Here is a 6260-nt window from a genome sequence, read left to right on the forward strand (position 1 = left end):
TCCCGCCCGCCCGCCCGCCCCGCTCCAGGAGCCGCCGGCAGGAGTGGTGCTCGGTGACTTATTTTAAAAAATAGCCTCGGCTTGCTGGAAGAATCGGAGGTTTTTGGGTTTGCACCATGGGATGGAGAAGGGAGTATCGACGGGCCGCCTGCACCTTATAAGTCGGCGAGAAAGTCTAAATACAAAACCCTAAGGAGCTTTAGAATTTGTTTCTGAGTTCGGGGCCCTTCTTTGCCAGTGACTCACTGTGTGACCTTGAGCGAATCACCACCGCTTTCGGGGACAGAGCTTCCTCAACCTTAAAATGTGAGAGTTGGGCAAGTGACCCCTGCAGTCCTTTTCACATCAATCATCCCACGTTTTTAATCCTTTTGGAAGGTTTGCTTCCTTTTACCTCCCTTTCCCTCTCCTTTCTCACATTATTACCTGATCCACTGCCTCCTCTTTCAAATGTCACTCTTCCAGCATAGGCTTTCTGTTCACCGTCACCAGCTATTTCCTCAACGATCTGGTCCCCCTTGGTGAGCTGGGGAGGGGGCAAGGCTTGCCCCACCTCCTCAAGTCTCACTTCACAGTGGTGATATTTCCTCCTGTGTCTGCCCTCACCAAAATCCAAATGGTACTGGTTCCAATCTAAGGAGGAGGGCAGGCTGCGTAAAAATGGATTTCCTTCCCCAAAGGAGAGGCCATGCCAGCCCCACCCCCCATGTACACACACACACACCTGCATTCATGGACATAAAACCATCTCAGTGACGCCAGAGCCCCTTTCATCTCGGGATCTCCCAGCGCCAGGCAGAACCCTAATTACCCCAGCACCCCCCCTGGCCCCGCCGGTTCCCCCACTGTCATTAGCCCAGTTTTACCAGCGGGGGCCACAGCCTTTCCTTGGCTCCCAGGGCGGGGCCCTGTCTCCACAGTCTGCTCCTGGGGAGGTGTGTGTGCTTGTGTGTGTGTGTGTGTGTGTGTGTGTGTGTGTGTGTGTGTGTGTGAAGGGGAACTGCTCTATCAATTGCCTGGTTTATACTGGTCAGACTCACTTGCGGTGTGTGAGGTTCTAAGTCTCTGAGTAGGGCTGCCCTCGTTCATGGCAGGCTCAGGCTCTTGCATCTTCAGCTCTGTCGGGGTGGGGGGTGGAGCATAACTGGGATCTGCAATGCATAGGGGAGGGGAGGGTGCCTCTCTTGGGACCCTTGGGAATGGCAGGTGGGATGAAACCCACGGGAGGCAGAGGGGGCGGAGATGAGGGGTATGCAGTGGGAGAAGGGAGCCTGCAGGGCGCAGTGGCAGCTGCACTGGAGAATCGAGGCTGCAGTGTGCAGAGTCAGCATGCAGCAAGCGAACCTGTGGGTTCAGCCTGGGCTTGCAGTGCACATGCCACAGCGGCAGTGTGGGGCAGGAGACTGCACCTCGCAGGGTCAGGCCGTGTGCAGTGCGAGGTGCCCTGAGGGTGGCTGTCTGCCAGTCGATGGCACGTCCTCGGTGATCATGTTTGGCTGAAACCCGGGGAAGCAAGGCTGTGATGCGCAGTGCTTCGGGTGCGTGCTCTACCCTGTATGGGAGAGTCTCTTGGGATTGGGCTGCCCAAGGACTTGAGATAGAAGCCCTGTGCGTGGGACATTTACGAGATGAGCTACGTTTATACTCTGTACCCATCAGGCAGAACGAGGAGGCCATGGGGAAGTCTAGCACGAATCTGGATTAGGACAGGGTGACAGAGTCCAGAGGGGAAACACCAAAGTGCTATGGTTTTGTCTCCCTTTCGCTCTGGCTTCCTCCATGTTTCTCTGACGAAAGGCCCGAAAGATACCTGGTGAGGGAGACTTTTTGAAATCCTAGACCCAAAGCCTTAGAAGATGAGGTGCCTCCTGACCCACCTTCCCTCCCCCCCCACACCAGGGACAGAGTGGGACACCTTGAACTCAAAGGTAAGAGTTTACCATTCCTTTTTTTAAAAAAAGATTTTATTTATTTATTTGACAGAGAGAGACAGCCAGCAAGAGAGGGAACACAAGCAAGGGGAGCGGGAGAGGAAGAAGCAGGCTCCCAGCAGAAGAGCCTGATGTGGGGCTCGATCCCAGAACGCCGGGATCAAGCCCTGAGCCGAAGGCAGAGGCTTAACAACTGAGCCACCCAGGCGCCCCAAGAGTTTACCATTCCCATCTTCTCCTTACCTCTCTTTCTTGGCTCCTGATATGGGCTGGTAACAGACCTGGGCAAGGGCAAAGTGAAGGGCACAAGGCCTCCAAAGCAGGCATCCCGCCAGATGCCAGGATCCAGCCCAGGTCTGGGCTTATAGTCCCTGCCCAGTGTTGCATCAGCCCCCTCTCCACCCCACTCATCGTGCCTACCCCCATTTCTTGAAGCTTCTAGCTTCTCTCAGAGTCATTTCAGCCCCAGCTTCTGTTGTCTCCTTGCCAGGAAACCCCCACTCAGGCTGTCTCCTCCCATCCCCCCCACCTCTACTTCAGGACTGAATCCCTGGGGAGAGCAGGGGGGTGGGGCACAAGTAAGGACGGATAGAGACCCTCCAACAGGATCTGCCTGATGGCCCCCTCCCTCTCAGATTTTGGTTGCCAAGGAGGCAGCAGGAACAGCCTGTTCTCTGGGCTCCCATCGGAGCAGCTATGCCTGGGCCCCGCCCTCTCTCCCTTCCTCCTTCCTTCCCTCCCAGACTGTTGCTAGGAAGCACCCCAAGATTTCTCAGGGTCCCACCCGTAGAAACCAGGGGATCCAGATATCTTTCTGAAGAGTTTCCCTAAAAGCCTGGAAGCCAAGACCCCACACAGCATCCTTCAACCACTGCCAAGAAGCCACAAACAGTCGAGGCGGGGGTGGGGAGTGGAAACAGGGGACAGGCCCTCTACCAGCCTGCCCTGGAACTACCTCCAAGGCCTGGGCCTCAGTAATCCCACCCCTCCCCCATCTCGAGCTCCTGGGCTCTGGGTGATGTCAGCAAGTGATGAGGTGTCCAGCAGACACCCCTTGATTCTGCAGACACAGCCCCACTTATTGGGGAGTTCTGGAAAGACGCAGGGAAAACCTGCTAAGAGGACCTAAACCTCAGAATTTTCTCCCCCTTAGTGATCTTTCACTCAAGAAAAGGTAGTGGAAATGGAGAAAAGAAAGGGGGAGACAGTTTATGGGAGTTGGGGATCAGAGATGAGAGACTGAGAAATTCACCAACAATTGACTGCTAAGGGTAAAGGGACCATTTAATGTCCCCCTCCCAATCATCTTTGTCCCATCGGGTACCAGAGGGCCAGGGAAGGGACTCAGGCCTGGCTGAGCCTTGCTCTTGGTAGCTTAGGCAAGAAGTGGGGAAAAAAACTGACACCTTCTCTGGGTTGTTTTTCAAGGGGTTCTTCTACTTTCATTTATTCTTTTGATACCTTAAAAAAAAAACACCGTTTAATATATGCCAGATATTGGATCCCCTAAATTTTCCAGCTTCTGGTTTCACTCTTGCGTAGAACCCCCTCATCTTGCCTTTGGCAGGAGAGAGGGGAGAGGGGTAGGGGCACAGTGTCCTTTACCACAGAGTTTGAGCCTTACCACACTACAGCCCTCCCCCCTCCAATGAAATGAGATGGGACAAGCTGGTGTGGAGGCCAGGAGTATAGAGGGTTCTCAGGGCCTGGAGGGAGGAGGGGAGCAAAGGAAATGGCAGGCTGGTTTCCTTTCCCTGCCACTGTCCAGGCCTCGGGTGGGAATCACAGGACGTCTCTTCTCTGAGCTGGGAGTGTGGAGAGGGAAGGCATCCTTCAGGGTGCTGGAGAGGAAACCACTCCAATTGTTAGTTCACATTCTGCCTTTCATTGTCCTGGCTGATCTCTTTCTGGACCTCTGTGGGGCAGTGGGAAGTCAGACACAGGGAACTGTGGGAGATCCAGGAACTGTCCTGAGGTGGGTCCACCTTGTAGGTTTCTCCCCCCCCCCCCGCCCCCGCCTCCTCTCCCCCAGAGAGATAGAAAGTGGGGACTGGTCGGGGAAGGAACTGGTTTGGAACCAGCTGTGTATGAGTGTGCGGGAACAACTCTTCCTTTCTCCATGTTCGTGCTGCCAATGAACTCCCCAGAGTGGGGGAACCCAGGCAAGCTTCCAAAGAAAATGTTCCAGCTAGGGGAGGGGAATTACTCAGTTTCCCTGTGGAGAGAAGGGATGCTGAAACCCTTTGTGCCTTGTACGCTTACCAATTATTTCAGTGTTTCTGGGTCCAGGCTCTTGCTACTTTTCCTTATACTTCTTTCTAGCCTAGATAAGGAATGTCCCCATACCTTTGGGTACCAAAAAACCCTATTCCCCATAGCCTCTTACCCAGCCCCAAGCCCCCTCCTCTGGCACACCAGTTCCTTTTCTGCCACTGCTCCAATGTTGCCATGTCACTCCACCTGGATGACTTCCGTCTGCTCCACTTTTCTGGGTGGATCCCTTCCCCCGCCAGACCAACCAACAAGACGAAGAGGTTGGGGCTTGGAACTGAAGGAGCAGAGGTGGGCGCTCAGCCTTTATCAGCACTGAGGGGGAAGAAATGGACAGCCAAAGAAAGTGGGGGGTAAGAAGGGTTTTTGAGAGGGGCTGTGTGGCTGGAGGGTTTCCTTTCTATCCAGACGGGATGCCGGTATATCTTCTCTTACCCACAGGAGGATTTTCAGAGAGTCCCAACTTTGGGAAGAGAGGATCCAGCCAGGGAGCTGGTGGGTCCTAGGAAGCTAACGTGGTGTGGAGGGAAGAGGTGGTGGCGTGTGGAAAGCCTGTTTCTGATATTGACAGACCAGAGAGGCAGGACAGTCAACGTAGAGAAATTGAAGGTGGCCCATGTCCAGAGCTAAGGGAGTCCTCACAGTCCCTTAGGAGTCCAGTCCTTGGGGGAACCCTGCCAAGCCTAGAAAAGGAGCTGCTGGTGAGAAGTAGGGGGACAGGGAAGGCAGATGGCCTGACTACAAAAGCCGCCTCCCTGCCGCTGTGAAGTGGGAAGGAGGCACCCCTCCATCCCCCAGAGATCTGCCAGGCTTCTTGCCAGAGAGGGATGGTTTAAGCTCAGAATATCACTATCCTCAGGGCCCAGATATTCCCCCAAATGTACCCAACACCCACTAACTCAGTCAGGAGCAGTCACAAAGTTGACAGCTTCTCTCTAAGAGGGGCAGTTTGGGCTATGAGGGATGAGAAAGGAGCTACAGGATCCAGGAATGGCTCAAGGCGAGGGGCCCTGGGCTGGTGTAACCAGGAAGGAATGAGCGGAGGGAACAGGCAAAGGTAGATAGGGGCCTGGGAGAAGACGGGAGGCCGAGGAACAGGGTTTGTGGTCCTCTCAAGTGTGAGTGAGCGTGGGGTTTGTGGTTGTCTCAAGTGTGGCCGGGGGCAATTTGGAAGTTAAGTGTGAGGAGTATGGGTTCTCCCTCCTTCCTGCTTTGGAAGCTTTGGCTCCACACATTTGGCAGCTGCTTTGGAGAAATACTATTTCCCAGTGGATCACTTGGGTAGGCACAAAGGGGAACAGAATGGAAGCGATGTGGATGGGTGCATGGGGAGGGAGAAAGGCCATAGGCAGTAATGACCTTAGAGGGATGTGATCAGCTCCACTCTACCCCTCAGAATAGGGGTTCTTGTCTCGCTGTTGTGATTCTGCTCCCACACCCAGGATCCTGTTATTTTCTGCCCCAAGGGCTAACAAGTTTGCTTCCAGAGCTTGAGTGGGCTGCACTCCCAGATTCATCCCCTGATGACTGATTTTACCAGTGAAAGGGTGGCCAAAGAATGGTTGCTGGGGAGTATGGTTGGAACTTGGCCTCGTGGACTGGGATATCAGACTTAGGGTATGGGATGGGGGAGCTGAAAGTAGGGAGTGGCAGAACACTGGCTGGGGCCTCCATGTGTATCTTGTCTTCGGTTATAAATGTTAGGGACAATCTGTCCCCAGGATAGGGCAGGGATAAGGGCTGTATATAGAGAAGGCTCAAGACATTGGAGCCAGAGGCGAATAGCATTTGCTTCTGAGATTCTGACTGGAGGGGGAAAAAAGGGCTAACGTCTAAAGCCCTGAATATAATTATGCACGATTTGATTCCATAGGATAAGCAAGACATCATATTGTTTTTAATAAACTTTCAAAAAAAGAATAGTTTTATTTATTTATTTTTAAAAGATTTTATTTATAAATAAGACAGAGAGAGAGAGAGAGGGAGACAGCACACAAGCGGGGGGGGGGGGGCAAAGGGAAAGGGTGGAAACAGACTCCCTGCTGAGGAGGGAGCCGG

Source organism: Ursus americanus, chromosome 23 (assembly GCF_024610735.1).
Source record: "Ursus americanus isolate L20-20 chromosome 23, mUrsAme1.1.p, whole genome shotgun sequence".
Taxonomy (NCBI): domain Eukaryota; kingdom Metazoa; phylum Chordata; class Mammalia; order Carnivora; family Ursidae; genus Ursus; species Ursus americanus.